The sequence below is a fragment of the Zalophus californianus genome, chromosome 12 (assembly GCF_009762305.2).
Source record: "Zalophus californianus isolate mZalCal1 chromosome 12, mZalCal1.pri.v2, whole genome shotgun sequence".
NCBI classification, from domain to species: domain Eukaryota; kingdom Metazoa; phylum Chordata; class Mammalia; order Carnivora; family Otariidae; genus Zalophus; species Zalophus californianus.
This window is the reverse complement of record NC_045606.1, coordinates 52,221,813-52,239,363: the sequence shown is the minus strand read 5'-3', so window position 1 is coordinate 52,239,363 and position 17,551 is coordinate 52,221,813. Positions and strand designations below refer to the sequence as shown.

The 17,551-nt window shown below is 38.3% G+C and overlaps 1 long non-coding RNA gene across 1 annotated transcript; it reads left to right on the top strand.

Annotated features, from left to right (window-relative positions):
* Positions 1–376: 376 nt before the first annotated feature.
* On the top strand, positions 377–4,966 carry LOC113910994. Its single transcript, XR_003516345.1, has 3 exons — positions 377–484; positions 3,130–3,226; positions 4,840–4,966. It is a non-coding gene; the product is annotated as an uncharacterized LOC113910994 (long non-coding RNA).
* Positions 4,967–17,551: the final 12,585 nt, after the last annotated feature.

Genomic DNA, 17,551 nt, shown 5'->3' with positions numbered 1-17,551 from the left:
GGGTGGAATGGCGGGCAGCAGCTGAGGGACGTGGCGTGGCGCTTCTCGAGGGTCAGCCCTCGTTCTCCGTCTGGTAGCTGGATCTTCCTGGGGTCCAAGCAGTTGGATTCCACGATGTGGAGGCCACGGGCCTCTTGTTATCTCGCAAGCCTCTCAGCCTCCTAGCGGCCCCATTCCTGCATCCTTCATCAAGCCGATTAAGCCAGAAAGGTGCTGCCAAGGACCCAGATGAGGAAGAAGCCAAGGACGACGACGCCCTGCATGTTCCAGAGGTCCACAAACAGGCTCCTTAGCCGTAATGGCGGGAGTCTGGGTGCTTCGCACAGAGGTCTGCGCCCTGTACATCCGGGTCCTCCCGCGGGGTGTCGTCGTTTCCGGCGGCGCCCGCTTTCCCGCCACAGCAGACGCGCGGTCACAGCCCGGGAGGAGCTGGCTTCCCATGCGGTGGTGGGGAGGTTGGAAGCGCCCGGGAGAGGAGTTGACGGTAAGAACAGGTATTGCTAAACAAAGTGGACGGCAGTGGTAGAGTCCGAGTGCCAAGCTATAGCAGCAAACATGGACGGGTACCTCAAAAACCGCACTACCCTCGCTTGGTTTCCTCTAGTTGACAATTATGTGATCCTGGATGGAATGAGCTTAAAAAGACCGAGGCTTCAAACTTGTTAGTGGCTTCTCATTGTTCTCGGGACAAAGGGTCCTCCAGTCTCACCTGGTCTCACAGCGCCGAGCATCCTGTGTGCTGGGCCTGCTGTCCTTCTTCCACTTCCTTGAGTTCACCATACTTCGTCCTGAGAGGCCCCTGCTCATTTGTTCGGTCAGGAACTCTCGCTCCATCCCTTTGCCCCTCTCCCCCCTGAATGCAAATTAGCTCATACTCATTCTTCAGCTACAGCGCAACTGTCACTTCCACGGTGAGGCCTTCCCTGGCCAGCTTCTTTATAATATGCTTTCACAGGTGCTTTTCCTTCGTAGAATTTTCCCCTTCTCAGTTACATTCTTTTTTCTGTGACTATTTGATTAACCTTTGCCCTTCCTCCCCAAATGTAAATTCCTTGGTTGTAGGGTCCGCGTCTGCATTTGCTCACCATTATTTGATTCTCATCTATGGGAGACAATAGAAATCGTTGCTTCTCTACTCTGTCTCTGGATGATCCCATCCAGGGGGGAGGTGAGGTGCTTAAGAAGCTGAAAATGCAGAGTTAAATTTTTCGAGATAAGAAGGCCCTATTCCTTTTAGCTTCATTCCAAGTTACATTTCATTGCCGAGCCACCTGCACTCTGGGCACTATAGGACATAGAAACAATAACGTCTTAAAATCTGACTGTTAAAATTAAATGGCATGGGGCTATGATTGTTGTATCCAGTAGGTGAGATGAGGCTAAAAGCATCCAAGCCATTCTGAGAACATTTCCACAAACAAGAAGATCTATCCTGAAATGATTCTGAAAAATCATTAGGGATTCTTGGTAAAGGCTTACAGATTATTGCCTAGAGAAGTAGAGGCATCTGTAGCAACCTAGAAAAAAATAACTTGAGATGTTCTTTCAATTGCAAGAATGAAATTCAAACCTTTGGACGTAATTTTTAGCTAAGTCTTTGCACACAGTTCATGAATATATTTTTTGCCATATGGCCGAGGTAACACAAGCATTTTGTGTAGTGAAGACGGGATTTCCCTGTGTCCAGTCTGTTGTGTGGGTAAGCCATGTTGATGCCTTGTGAATGACTTAAATTATTTTCTTGACTTTATGCTGGTAACCCCCTCCTGGTAAGCAGTGAGTAAATTGATGACCTCATGCAGCAAATGGTGTGATTAGATCAGGAAAGAGCATTGTTACGGGAGATGACTATCTGCATTTTATATTGTTCTTTTATGTTTAGAGTTGTGTTGGATTATATATTTTAAGAAAGATTATAACCATGTTTCTGGTTCCATATGCTTTTTCAAAACCTTGCCATATCCCCCTTAAGGGTTGAGGTCTTTGCTTCTCTCTTTGAAATTGCATGGCATTTTGTGGCTGTCCTGACAAAGAAAGTGTGGTAGAAATGACACTGCATGACTTATAAGGCTCAGTCAGAAAATGTGATATGGCTCCCACCTTCTTTACTGTCTCTCAGGATGCTCACCCTTGCAACCCGGTGACCACGTTATGTTGTGAGAAAACTCAAACCACAGGGACAAGCCAGGCGTAGGTTTATCAGCTCATGGACCCAGCTAAGGTCTCAGCCTACGGCCATTATCAATTCACGTAAGAGTGAGTTTTCAGTTGATGCTAGCCCATTCTTTGAGCTGCTCCAGATGATGCCAGGCAGAGCAGAGATGAGGTGTCTCCACAAAGCCCCATCCAAAATACAAGTTCATAAGCAAAATAACTACTGTTACAAGACACTAAGTTTTCAGGTGTAGTTGATAACTGGAGAAATAGTCCTAAACAAGGAGCAAATCATTCTATTTCAGCTTGCCTCTGAGCTTTTGTTGAAGCTGTTTCTTGTGACTGAAATACTCTTTCCTTTCCTTCCTCTCCCATTCCTTGCACTTGTCTCATCTTCCTGATTATTTTTCTTGAATCAACTCAGGTGTTAAGTTCTTTAGTAAGTCTTCCATAATCCTTGGTCAAATACTTCTTCTATGTGTGTAAACCTTAGTAACGGTCCTGGCCACATGGGCTCTAAGAATCCATTGAAATGTCTGATGTCTACAAAGATGGTACATTCATCTTTGTATTATTCATCCTTGTATCATTCATTTTTGTACATCCAGGATCTAACATAGTGCCTGGCTCCACCATCTACTACCTGTGTGAACTTGGCTAAGTTAATAAATGTATCTAAGACTCCCTTTTTATTATCTATGAAAGGAGATAAAAGCTCCAACTCATAGAGTTTGGTGGGGATTAGAAGATAAAGTCATCTAAGGTGCTGGCACTGAGTAAATGCTACATAAATGTAGCTATTATAATTATTAGACTAACCTCAAAATAGGATGAAACACTCAGCATTCTAGAAAGCATAAACAACAAATAATATTCTGAGATACTTAGAGTTCTTGACCCCACTTTTCTGCTCTTCCACTGAGCAGCTTTTCCATTACCTTTTCTTCACAATATAATTTTCTTTATATACTGCAGGTATACAGCTTAGAAAGGGGATGTCAGTTGGACTGATAAATGGATTTTGAAACTTACAGCAGAAGCAAAAGTCTTGAAAACCAAGTTCTTGAAACAAGTAAGCTACTTTAAAGTTCAAAAGTGTGGCTTTGGATATCAAAATCCAAAGTCCTGCAGGTAATAAGGCATGGAGATGATGTCAAAATCAACAAAATGTATGATGATGTAAGAATTAATCAGAGAGATCCAAATCCTGCCTTGTATCCCCTCAGTCCTACCTCCCAAGCAGAAGGGAATTGGCTTTCAGAGTATAGGCAAGGTAGACCGGAAGCCTATTAGAAACCCTTTGGTTATCATAGGGCTGGTTAGTGGACCAGCTTTGGCAAGATGAATAACCTGAGCTAATATCTCTGAAGACCTCTTCACAGAGTCCTTTGTACTCTATGGGTGAGAGGAAAGGATCCAATGGGCATACATAGTTTTAAAAGAGATCAAGTGGACCTGAGGGAATCTGCAACAAGACAAGAAAGATATGGAGTGTGTGTGTATTTGCTTGTGTGTTGTGTGGTGGGGACAATGACTGGAGGTCATTATCATCAGGGCCTACCAGCCCATGACATTTAGCACTTGTTGAAGAGATTTGTAGCTCAGCAGATACCAACACTGTAATAGTTACATTTTTTTTCCTTGTATGATGTATAAACTCCCAGGTGTAGGTGAGTAATTTGAATACAACTCATTTAGGCAGAGACTCCTTTTTCCTTCAATTATTACCCCTTTAGAATTCAAGTGAGTGGACAGCATGGTGATGTCCAGACTATTGCAGCAGCACCCCTCTGCAAACTCAGTGGATTTAGGGCAATCTATTGACCATTTCCTGTTGATGGCCCTTCCCACAGCATGAATCTCATTAGTGTGGTTTCCCAGTACTCTCAGCCAGCTCCCTCCACCAAGAAACCAGTGCACAGGCTTTTGTGGAGGCCAGCAAAAATATCCCTCTCCTGGAGATGTGCTGCCTCTTCAAGACTTGCAGGTCTCAGCAACATTGACCTTCTTATCACTGTAATCTGGAAAAGCACATGCTGTTCTCAACAATCTTGGCAACAGGCTTTATGAGAAAATTTTGTGGAAGTTGTCTTTTCTAGTTATAGCTAAACCACCGGGGTCAAATTCTATTTTGCACACAAGATCCACTGATGAATACTGTTTGCAAAACCTGCAATATCCAGAGATAGGGTGCTCTAAACTCCGAATTGTGAGCTATTCAGGAGAGAAGCACAATAGGGGAAACATTATAGAGGAGCAGTTGTAAGAGGGGATATTTATCAGATTGTCTAAATTCTTGTCGTAACTGCAACAGTTACTAGCTCTAAAGCTCAGAAAGGTATCTTACTTCTCTATTCTTCAGTTTTCTCTCTTGTAAAATAGACAAAAAAACCCCACTTATCTTGTGTGAGTTGGGAATTAAATAATAAATGCATACAAAGCACAGTGCTGGGCATTCTGTGAATTCTCAATGAATGTTGACCACTACTGTCATGCTTATTATTATTTCCAGCGTTGATGGTGACAGAAAATGTTGGTTGCCTACCCTACAGCCATTTTCCACTGCCCCATCTTCCTTGTAAACCAAGTATTGATTGTGTATTTATCTGGAAGCCACATACTGCTGAATCTTGACTGAAAACTTGCTCACTAACAAGTGATTCCCCTCTATTTCTGGACACGCAGGGGAATGGCTCTTCTCCACCTGCTTGAGGGTGGGCATGGCCATGTAACTGGCTGTGGCCAATGAAATAAGAGAGATGATGCTTGTCACCCCAACCAATGGCACTCTAGATGATGGAAGTCCCAAGAGAAGACAATCAGTGCAGAAACATCTGTCAGAATATGATAGACATGCAGCATGAATGAAAAATAAACGTTCCAGCTTCAAACCACTGAAATGATTGTAATTAGTTGTCATCTATTACCATAGGTTTACTTAGCCCGTCCCAGCGGGTATAGAAGAGCAAACTTCATGAAACCTATTTTACTCTTTATTTTGTACAGCATCCTTTGGTTTATTTTTCAGAAATTATTTGCACTACAATCAACTATTTTTTGGACAAATTCCCAGAAGTTATTAGTTTATAGTTGTTTTGTTCATATCATATTGCACTGATTTTAGCTTTTGCCATTGTGAGTTTTTTTGTGTGTGTGTGTGTGGCTACTATTTTTAACAAGCTCAATATGCCTGTGTCAAAATTTTCAGATCTAAATTCTAATAAGAAGAGGTAAATATTCTATAACTTTCTTATCAATAGTAAAAGCTTGTTGGAGAGGGAGCAGTACATGGAAAGGACTACAGGACTAAATTGATAGGTTCCAAACATGCCTCTGCCCTTGCCTTTTGTGTTTCTTGGGATAAGTTACTTAACTTCCTTGTGCTTCACTGCTCTCATCTATACAAAAGGATAATATTAGCATATAACTCATAGGGTGTTTTATAATATCCTATTATAATTCTATGATTAACTCTCTGATGAAGTTTAATAAATTACTTTTCTATAATCAGCCTTAGAATGGTGCTAAGCTTGTAAAAGCTATATAAATTTTTTAAGTGAATAAAATGTACAAGCTTAACTTCTGTCAATTTTATGTTGCTTTTTTTGTTTATTTGTACAAAATATAATTCTTACTTGCTCTGTTCTTGTGGGTGTAAATTCTATCAACAATATAAAAGTTTTTGTCAGTTTTTAGTCTATAAAAATTTCACTGAGAATAAAGTATTTATGTTATTTTTACTAGTAATATTTATTTTAAATAATTTAAAAAGTTACATTTAAATTTTAGCTAAACTATGAGAAAACTGAATAATTCTCCACAAATATTTTAGGATTATTCTATGTCCAGGATTGGTCTGTTGTATTAGAAGTGTAATTTTCCATGTACTTTGAATCACTTTGTAGTCTGGGTCCTTTTGAAGAAAATGCAAGCAGCAGGGTAAAAATTTCAGGTCACATAGCACTGGAGTTAAAGGCAGGGTACACAGAGTAGAATCAACATTTCTTACTTCCTTTTTTTTCCCACAGAGAGATGAATCTTCTGCACATTCATAAATCATTATTCAGTTGTCCAACAGATGGTAATTGAATGCCTACTACATGGCAGCAACTGTCTAGGCACTGGAGATAGAGCAACAAACAAAAAAATCAAAGCCTTTGCTTCATGGAGCTTGCATTTTATTTTATTTTTTTATTTTTTTTTAAGATTTTATTTATTTATTTGACAGAGAGAGACACAGTGAGAGAGGGAACACAAGCAGGGGGAATGGGAGTGGGAGAAGCAGGCTTCCCGCGGAGCAGGGAGTCCGATGCAGGGCTCGATCCCAGGACCCTGGGATCATGACCTGAGCCGAAGGCAGACACCCAATGACTGAGCCACCCAGGCGCCCCGAGCTTGCATTTTAAATGGCGGTAGCGGGAAATAGACAAAAGAAACAAATACGTATCTAAGTGAAAATAAGTGCTCTGGAGAAAAATAAAGCAGAATAGGGAAGATGGGCAATGTCTGGGTATGAAATAGGAAAGGAAAGAGAGCAAGCTAAAAGTGTGTATGGAAGCAGAGTACTCTAGGTGGAGGGACAGTTCAAAGACCCTGAGATGGGAGACTGCTTGGTTTGTCTGAAGTAGATCAGAGATATGTAGGACATAGTAAGGCATTGTAGGAACTTAGACTTTTACTCTGTGTGAGATGGGAAGATAATGGATGTTTTCAGGCAGGGGAATGACACCGTGAGCTTAATGGACCATGGAGCTAGACTACCTGGTGGAATCTTGGCTCCCTGACCTGTTAGCTGGGTGACTTTGGGCAAATTATTTTTTCTCTGTGTTTCTGCTTTCTTACCTGTAAAATGGGATGATCGTGGCACCTGCAATGTGAGATTAGAGTAAGAATCAAAATAATTAATATTTGTAACATGCTTTGAATAGTTCCTGGTATATACAAAATGCGTGGAAATGTTTGCTATGTGACTTAAGATATTTTAAGAAGTGTCACTTTGACTGTGGTATGGATTATTTATCATGTGTATGACTATTAATGGAAAGTACTCTGTGACTAACATTCAACTCCAGTGTTTTTAAAATATGAATTGCGGTCTGATTCATGAAGTATCAAAGACATAATTAAGAAGGCAAGAAGACCATAGAAAGAATGATGAACTTGCAAGTGGAAGACCTAAAGTTCTTATGTTACTTTTTCATTGAGGTTATGACTTTGACTTATTTAAAGTCACATAGTTGGGCTGTATTTGGATTCTGTGATTTTAATTCTTAGAATTTAATTTAGATAATATAAGATTTTTTTTCAAGAAATGATTTGAAATGGAGCAAAGGACAGTGTCTTTGCTTTTTTTCTTTCTTGGGGAATATTGTGGCAGTGGCATGGCGATGAGGGGTGCCATAGTAACATTCAGATGAACATCATGAAATTTGGCAAGATGTCTGGGCTGATAGCCTGCTTTCCCAGGCAGGGCCTCTAGGATACTCCACCCATTTATCCCAGAGTTACATATCTTGATTCAGAACCAAAATGCAACATTAGCAGAGATTTCTAGATATATGAACTTGAGTTAAAAGCTCGGTTCTTTACAATTTACACTGGCATGCAAGGGATTCAGAGGGAATGAGAGTATGAGAGAATCCTCATGAATCCTATGTCTGTGTGTGCATATGCATGTGTGTGTGCATGTGCATGTGTAACTTATATAACTGTTCTTTTAGGCCAGAAGGAATTTAATACTTTTACTTGGAAAGATTAATGTTTTTTTCTCTTGGTAACTAGTAGTGTATAGCTTGAGGACAAGATCAAATCTGTTCTAGAGCAAATGAGTCTATCTTTTCTTACACATGTCCTTATAAGAGAAAAAGTTGTTAGACATCTCCATATGTAGCCATTTGAATTTATAATATTTATTTTTCTCATTGAAATAGCGATTATAGAAACTTTTATCTGTGTGAAACATAGATATTCGTTTACTTGCGAATCCCAAAAAACATTTTCAACAACTTCATAAAGGTGTACATATTTAACATATTTAAAGAGTCATATATAGTAAGTACTGAGAGTCGTATATAGTAAGTACTGACACATTGGCAATTTATGGAACATCTAAATTAGTGGCAGAAGATTTTATAAGATTTTATATATTTACATATAGATACATATATATGTATATACACATCTATCTATTATTTATATTTGATTCCAAGCATTTAACTTGCAACTTCTCCAAAATGTATCTACCTTAGGAAGCTTGATTCTTAGGATTTGGGAGTCATTGAACTTTTTGAGAATCTGATAAAAGCTAAGGGCCCTATTTCTAAAAATTAACATATCCACCAAATTTTGGATACATTTTTAGTGATCTTCTGAAATGCAGCCATATATCCACATGATACCCTTCTAGGAGCCATAAACAAATAATTTCCACTTCACTTTTTGGTTTGTATGCCTTTGACTGCTATGTTAGCTGACTCATATTTGTATCTGTTTTGCTATAAGTTTAAGTACCGGGGATCTCTTTTATCAGTAATGCTGAGAAATGTTTACCTTTTAGAAAGGTCATTGGGTCCTCCCCTTTGCTTGACATTTATTATGCTGTATTCTACATGTCAATTCAAATGTGTCTCTCCTCTTTTGAACCATAAATTTTTCAGGGGCAGAGATAGGGTCCAGTTTCAAGAGGCATCTCTGGCCTCTAAGACCATGCCTCGCCTTAGTAGGCCCTCAGTAAATACTTGAATGAGCAAATGAGCAAAGTATTATTCTCATTAAGCACGCAAGAGACCTGAAGTTGTATGAGGTTTAGTGATTTGCCCAAAGTGAAGCAGTAAATGAGTGGTATAGTTGATATGACACTCAAGGCTGCTGACTCCCTGTCCAAGGATTTTTTCAATACATTACTTGTCAGGGATGAAAAGATGAGCTTCAGAATAAGTCACTGAAAATGTGTGATCCCTTTTCAGAGATAAAGTCTCAGCAGCTTGGGACTGACCATGAGGATAGAGTGTAACTGTGCCAAGTCCCGTGATATGGGTCCCAAAGGGGAAAGAGAAGGGAATCTTCAGGTTTAGAGAGACTTCTACAGAGTAAGATAATACATAGGAAACTCTGTTATAGTCTTCAAAACTTTGGCACATTTAGGATGTGTAGAATATTGATTCAAAAAGTGGTTTAATCTTAAAAAGAAAGTATTTAAGAATATGAGATCGTTAACTGTTTTCTTTTAACATTATTTTAAGAAACATCTCTGACATCAGACCGTAAGCCCAGTTAACTGGTTAACTGGTTGAGCCCTGTTATATATTCTCATTGGCTCATTCCTCTTACCTACATACCGATGTTCACAAAAAAGAGCTCTTTAATGTCTTTTGTTTTTGACATGTCTGTGTTGTATCTATAATTTTTTTTTTTTTTTTTTTTTTTTTTAGAGAGGGAGGGAGAGAGAGAGGAGGGAGAGGGAGAATTTTAAGCAGGCTCCATGCCCAGCATGGAAACTGATGCAGGGCTTAATCTTACAACCCTGAGATCATGACCTGAGCCAAAATCAAGGGACAGACACTTAACTGACTGAGCCACCCAGGTGCCCCAGTTTCTATCATTTTTATGTATAGTAATCATCATGTTCCTCCTTGTTTTATAAATGAGAATTTTGGATGTTTGTGAAAACAAAAGATGGATTTTATTGATGTCTTAGTTTTTATCAACTTCTTAATCAACTTGATCCACTCAAGATGGTCACTTTATGGTGAGTGGCACAGAAGACCCAAAATGTTGTGTTTAATAGCTGAAACAATCCTTTGAATCACTGATTGATTTTCTTATTTTATTTCCATTTAAATTTCTACAAGATAGGCTTTCTGAAATTTGCTACCTCTTTCAAAGTAGAAAACAAGCCAGTAGAAGATGTTTCTCAGTAAAGCCAGCCACTAATGTGAGCAAAATCAATTTGAACATATTACTTTAAATTTGTTTTGAAGAGTGATCTCATAGTTAGCATGGATAACTTCTAAATGGAAATGGTTGAGGAAATCAATGCTGTTTAGAGAATGGCCAAACTTTTAGAGGAATTTAAGTAATTTCCTGTTTTGGGAATACATGAAATACACAGGAAAGTTGTGCTTTTGTTGATGTTTGTTGAAAAATCTATTTGATTATAAGGGTCTTTTCAGTTTTTTAGATGATCCATTTTGAAATCTAGTGTTCAGAAAGTATTAGGAATACACTGAGGAAAGAGAGGCTTGCTATATCTAGCCCTAAGGCATTTGACATCCCTCTATTTTTCTCTCTTTTAAAGTTAATTTATTAACCTTTAGATAATCATCTGTGGATAGTGAACACTCACTCACAAGAAGCAGCAGCAGCATTTGTGAAATATATTTTTTATGTATAAATATGTTCATAGCATGAGATCATGAATAGATTAGTATTTAGAATTGGACTAAGCCAGATGTTGTGAGCTTTTAGGGGTAAGTACCTTTACTTAAGATATGTCACAGGATTTCTTATTGAGAAGCCCATATCATACCAACATCCTCCAGTTTGAGATTGCCATCATTGCCATTCTAAGTTACCACTTCTTATTAACAGATATGGAAGTCTGTGATGTCCTGCACACACATACATACACACACACAAACACACACACACACACCACTAAAGACAAATTTAAAGGGGTTGTCTGGGGTGGCTAAGTCGGTTGAGTGTCTGACTCTTGATTTTGGCTCAGGTCCTGATCTCAGGGTCGTGAGATCTAGCCCTGCATCAGGTTCTGAAGTCATTTGGGAGTCTGCTTGAGATTCTCTCTCTCCCTCTTTCTCTGCCCCCCCACTCTGTTCTCTCTCTAGAATTAAAAAAATAAAAAGACAAATTTAAAGAACTAAGAGAAATAAGCTTATTAGCATGTTACTAAGATACCTGCAAGGAAAAGTCATGTGTTCTCAAAGACTTAAAGTCATTCCAAGCATGTGTCAGGGTTCTAAAGTTGGTCTCAAATATAACATTTTTTTGTTACTTGGAAGGGTAGAAAATTAAATCATTAGTTCGTGTTAGCTCAACAGCAAAAGTGCTTTGTCAGATTAACTATACAACACCTGATCAGACAAGGGCACTGACAAAAAAAGAACATGGAGTACGTGCATTTATTTTTTATTTATTTGTTTATTTTGAAAAATATTTATTTGAGAGAGAATGAGAGAGAGAGAGCCTGTGAGCAGGAAGAGGGCCAGATGGAGAGGGAGAGAATCCTCAAGCAGACTCCCTGCTGAGTGTGGAGCCCGACGTGGGGCTTGATACCAGGACCCCAAGATCATGACCTGAGCTGAAATCAAGAGTCGGATGCTTAACCAACTGAGCCACCCATTCACCCTGGAATATGTGCATTTATTTATCTACTTTCTGTTGGGGCTTAGGGGAAGCTGGGAGAGAAAAGAATATCTCTGACAATCTACATTTTGCAGCTCTGAGAGAGGATTAAAGGCTGGGATGAGGACCCTGGCGTAGAAATTCCAAGAGAGGAGTGGGCAGTGCCAATCAGCATTGTGGTCTTCTTTAATACTGTGCTGATCTCCAGCCTGTAGAGAAGGTAGACCACAACAAAGGGATAAGTGGGACTTGTGTGGTATCACAAGTTGTAGAACTATTTGGGGTCATAGAAGCATCACTGCTGTTATCTCTTTGCCAGGCAGGTGGAAAAGGCACTGTGAAAGAACAATTTAAATAAAAACAAAAATGGAGGGATGGTGATGGACCGGGAGAAAGAAGGCTTCTCATAGAAGATACTGAGAAAGGATATTTAAAGGAAAGAGATCTTTATCATAGTCAAAGGGGGCAGTGACAGTGTGTTAAGCACTTCTGAAGTGTTTTTCTCATGAAATCCTTAAGATAAACCCTATGAGTTAGATCCTATTTTCATCTCCATGTTATAGGGGAAAACTTGGAGGCTTAAAGATAGTAACTTTCCTAGGATAATGTTTTAAAGGCATTTAAAGCCAGAATGATACATAAAGCTGGCAGGTAGAGCTAAGATTGAAACCTAAGGAAGGGCAAGGTAATTTTAATCAAATATTTAAAGGGAGGACAATGATGTGAAATGGTAATTTTTTCTTAATCATTTGTAGCCCTAGAGGATAGAAGTAGGAATGAATGAGAAGTTAGAAAAAAAGGTAAATTTCAGTACATTATAAGAAAGGGCTTTCTGAAATTTGAATTAATTCTAGGGAAGAGGACTCCTTTGTGAAATGGTGAGCTTCCTAATATTAGACATATTAAAGTCGAGATTAGATGGCCACATGTTAGAGAAGCTATAGAGGAATTTCAGATTTGAGAATCGGAGACTCAAAACTTTAAGTCCCTTTGATTGAAAATTACCACCCTGTGAGTTTTTTAACATCAGCATTCTTACGTATTTTTGGGCCTAGAAAGTAAGAATTCAGTCTCAGATAACTGATCTTTCTAGGAGCGAAAACAAAAAGGGAACTGTAATCTCATTTCAATAAAAAAATAGAAAATGAGCTTATTCGGGTGAGGGGGGCATAAAACTTTGCTCTCATCTCAGGAGCAACTGAATGCAAATATCTGGATTTGATTGTTAGGTTAAGTCAATGAAACAGAATTTAAAATAATTTTAAATTATAAATATTGTTAGTCTCACTTGCTTTTGTATCTTTGTGTCATTGACCATCACCATCTTTAATTGGCATCTAGAACCCAGTGTTTGACACATGTCTGTGATTCTGTGGGCCTTAGAAACATACATGGATAATTTTTAAAAATCATGTATTTGTCACATATTTATAAGTTATCCAAATTGAATCAAATATGGTAATGATTTTTCATTAGCACTGTTTAAGTATAGTCTTAACAGTAAAGTGATAAAACCTACAGTGACCTAGTAGTCCCAGCAGATGGACGACCAAAGATGCTTCCTGTCTTATAATTATTTGTGAGTTGGATCTGCTCTGTTTTGTTTTGGGGGTTTTTTTAAAATTAAGATTATTTATTTATTTGAGAGTGAAAATAAATTGAAATTGAAAGTGAAAGCGAGAGAGCAAACACAAGCAGTGGGGAGGGGCAGGGGGAGAGGGAGAAGCAGATTCCCTGCTGAACAGGGAATCCGACATGGGGCTCCATCCCAGGACCCTGAAATCATGACCTGAGCTGAAGGCAGATGCTTAATCAACTGAGCCACCCAAGTGCCCCACTCCATTTTGAATAAGGAAATACCACCTACTTTCTCTGCAAGACTTTTCTTATTATTTACACTGAAGATGTTGGGGAAATGAAGACCTATACAATAAGCGATAGACTAACTTTATAAGACAAAAAAAAAAAAAGGAATAATTTTTAACCCTGCTTGGTTGAACAAAATGAAACAGTGAACATCAGTCTTACGGGTTATACATCTAATAGCAATTGACTGTTTTTCAGCTCTTGGAGAAGTAAAGCAAATGGAATATGATGAAGACTGGAAATATAATTATTAATTCTAATTTTTTGGCAAGTAGCTAGAAAACAAAATTTCTTACTGATAAGGTTCCTAAGGAATAAGGAAAGATTTTTTTTTTTTAAGATTCTGTTTATTTATTTGACAGAGAGAGACACGGCGAGAGAGGGAACACAAGCAGGGGGAGTGGGAGAGGGAGAAGCAGGCTTCCCACGGAGCAGGGAGCCCGATGCGGGGCTCGATCCCAGGACCCTGGGATCATGACCTGAGCTGAAGGCAGACGCTTAATGACTGAGCCACCCAGGTGCACCAAAGAAAGCTTTTAACCACAAAAATTTAATGCATCCTTATTGAGAATGAGACCTAGTGATTTAGTTCAATTAAGTGAATTAAAAAAATTATTCTGCATAAACCCTGGATTTGGCTTCATAGAAGACATAAAATGAGACATAATATCCACTTTAAGAAGTTTACCATGTGGTACAGGATCAATCAAGTGAGTCAATAATGCTGATAAAAGGCAGTATATTACACATTATAACTGAGGTATAGATAAAATACAGTGAGGTTCAAAGGAAGGAGTGCTCACTTCTTATTTGGTGTGGGGAAAAGATATGGCTTCTTGGAAGAAATGACATTTGAAAAATGGATGGGATATTTACAGGTGGAAAAAGGAGAAAGGGTGTACCAGGCAAACAAATGATTAAAAACAAGATAATAGGAAAGTGTGAGTCAGTTCTGAGAAAGTGTGCCAGGTAGAGTGGAGCATAGGTATGTGAAGAGTTTAAGAAATAGGAGATAATATTGGAGGGGCTGGCTGAAGCCAGCATGGCAAATTTCCTGTATTAAGTAGATGGGTGTGCATTTTTCTTTTCATAGGTGATTAGGGGTCATTAAAATGTGTGGAGTTGAGGGATGGCTGGGTCACAGGGCTGCTCAGTGTTGTGTGAAGATAGTGCACTGCAAATCTTAGAGGTTGTCATTCCCATGGTAACTCTATTTCTATATGTATTGTTATTATATTTCTGTATTTATTACTATGATCATGTTTAATTATATTACATTATGACAGGTTCCCTGACAGATGGATGTCAAGAGTCTTGAAGATGGGGAGGCTTTTCTGATTTGTATAAAAGCACCATATGGGCTCGTGATAGCCTGTGACAGCTGTGCCATAGTAGGCACATCTTTAAGCAGAAGATAGGACCAATTGCTTCAAGGAAAGACTGGAGGCTTTAGTAGCCACTAAGGAGCTTCGCTTGGAAAAGATGGGCTGATGTAGAATCTGGGGAGGGGAGGCAATAGAAGGACCCACACATGACTTCAAAGATGGGTGACAGTTAGTTATGGTAAACAGGAAATAGAAAAGTGAGAGGGGAGATTTATCAGAGTAGGGGGAAGGGAGGTAGATGGAGGGCAGAGCTGAGAGGCTCATTTTGAATACATTTGGAGCCAGACATGTTAACTGAAATGCTGGTGTGGAGGGCAGTAGCTGGGCTAGAGTCATTCATATAAATGTGATTGCTGAGGTAACAGGAGAGCCATGAGACGGGCAGGCGGAACATAACTGGTGTCAGAAGCAATCCTCCTTCTTATCACATTTTGCTTTCTAAGTCCAAAAGAATTAAGAATAAATCTGGCAAAAGGAGCTTGCTTTCTTGGTAATGTGGTTGTTGGATAGTGTGTTTCCTTTCCAGGTCCTGCCAGCCATCAAATGCAGTCAGAACGCCAGCTTTTATATATAAACATGTCTTTTTTTTTCATTATAAGATTAGATAAAAGTATCAGCAGGAGAGGCTTTCTGACCAAAGGCAGAATTGTTGATGTCTTGGTAATGTTTTAATGGAGAATTAGAAGCACAGAAATCAATTATAAAATACAGTTAACTCAAGAAAGAAAGCAATGGCAAAAACCATCTTAAAAGCATTTTTATTTGACCCTTTTATGGACCTTGTATTTGCCTCCATATTCTCACCTCATTCTGATAGTTTTTTCATCTTAATCTGATGCTAATACTAATTTACATTTCATAAAGTCATAAAATTGATGATAAAAGATAGTCCAGAAGTACCCTGGGTGGCAGAGAAGCAATTAGGAGATGAAAATGTTTGTCTGATGTAGAGAATCAAAGCTTATTCTAATGTCTGTCCTGAGCTTTTCTTATGTTTTTATGCTGTCTATCAGGAATATTTCCTGGTATTAGTGCTCTCATACTTACTTTGTTAGGAAGATCCTAGCAGCCAACAAGGTGTTGATGTTTCAAATGTTAGATAGAAGTTAACATTTAAATACAACTTATCTCCAACTTAACCCTCTCTCCTATTTTATGCTATGTTAATGTACACAAGGGTCCCGGTCTAATCTGGGAGTCATAAAATATTGGTTCTTCTGTGTTTTCAGGAAATTTTTTTTAAAGATTTTATTTGTCAGAGAGGGAGAGAGGGAGAGAGAACACCTGCAAAAACAGAGGGAGGGGCAGGCAGAGGGAGAAGTGGGCTCCTTGCAGGACTCCATCCCAGGACCCTGGGATCATGACCCGATGCTTAACCGACTGAGCCACCCAGTTGTCCCTCAGGAAAGGTATTTTTTAAAAAAGAGCAACATATGCTTTATCACCAGTATTTCCTTGATGTATCTTTTTTAAATACCTGGCATGATAATGCTTTGTTTTCTGGACTTTTCCTAATAATAGGAAAGTATTATGTGCCAGCATCTTCAGGTTAGTAGAGGAAAATTTGTTATTATATCAATGTATTTGAAATTTAATATTCTCATAGCCTCATCTGAATATTGTATGACTATTATTGATACTCATTCTCTGATTTCCCCATTGAACTAGAGTGGCTTTTTTTCTTTAATGTAGTAAGCTGTATTTAAGAATGTTATTGGTATAGTAGGGAAATTAAATGAAATATTTAATTAGCACTTTAACTTACAAATAGAAATATGTAACTTTTTAAAGTAGATCAGTATTTTCAAGATAGAATCAAGGAAGAAAAAACTTAGGCCTTTATAAACAATATTTGGGATATAAAGTTTATGAATTTTATTGTGCTTTAAAAATTATAATAGAAACTTTAAATCTATATAAACAAATATTTTCTTACTAGTATGAGGTCTCTCTCAAATGTTACCTGGGTGGCTCAGTTGGTTAAGTGGCTGCCTTCCGCTCAGGTCATGATCTCAGGGTCCTGGAATCGAGCTCCACATCAGGCTCCTTGCTCAGCAGGGAGTCTCCTTCTCCCTCTGATCCTTCCCCCCTCATGCTCTCTTTCTCTCTCAAATAAAATCTTTAAATTTGAACAATCTAATTTTCTTATTAATTTAGAAACAGTTCTAAATTGTCCTATAATTTTTCTATTTTATAGATCAAAAGATGTACCAGATCTCATACTATTGAAAAGGGCATGTATTTGGTACATAGCTCTTCATAAATTATAGAAAACTGTGAGTTGGATTGTTTTCCTCAATTCCATGAATTTCTATTAAGAGAAGCTAAATCGACACATACACACACACACACACACACACACACACACACACACAATACGCACTTAAACACACCAATTAGGTCCTTGAATTAAAAGTAGCTCCTGAGCTGGTTTTTTGTGAAGAATATAGTATGTGTATGTATTTAGTTAATGCAGTTTATCCAGCTGGTCTTTTATAAATATTTACTGATGTTAGTGACAACTGAGAAAATTAGTCAATGTGTGCAAGCATAGAATTTTCATTAGAATTTAAATCGGGTAAAAATGCAGAAGAGAAAGTAATGGCTGTTGAATGTAATACAGAAATGACTGTGAAATGAACCTGGAAAAAAAGAAAGCATATCTGGTTTCCAGAGACAAATCACATTTTCATTTAGAATATTACAAAAAACTTTTGAGATATTTGTAGATTTATTTTAAATTTTATTTAAAAATACTTAGGGACTTACCAGTCTAGAGTAAG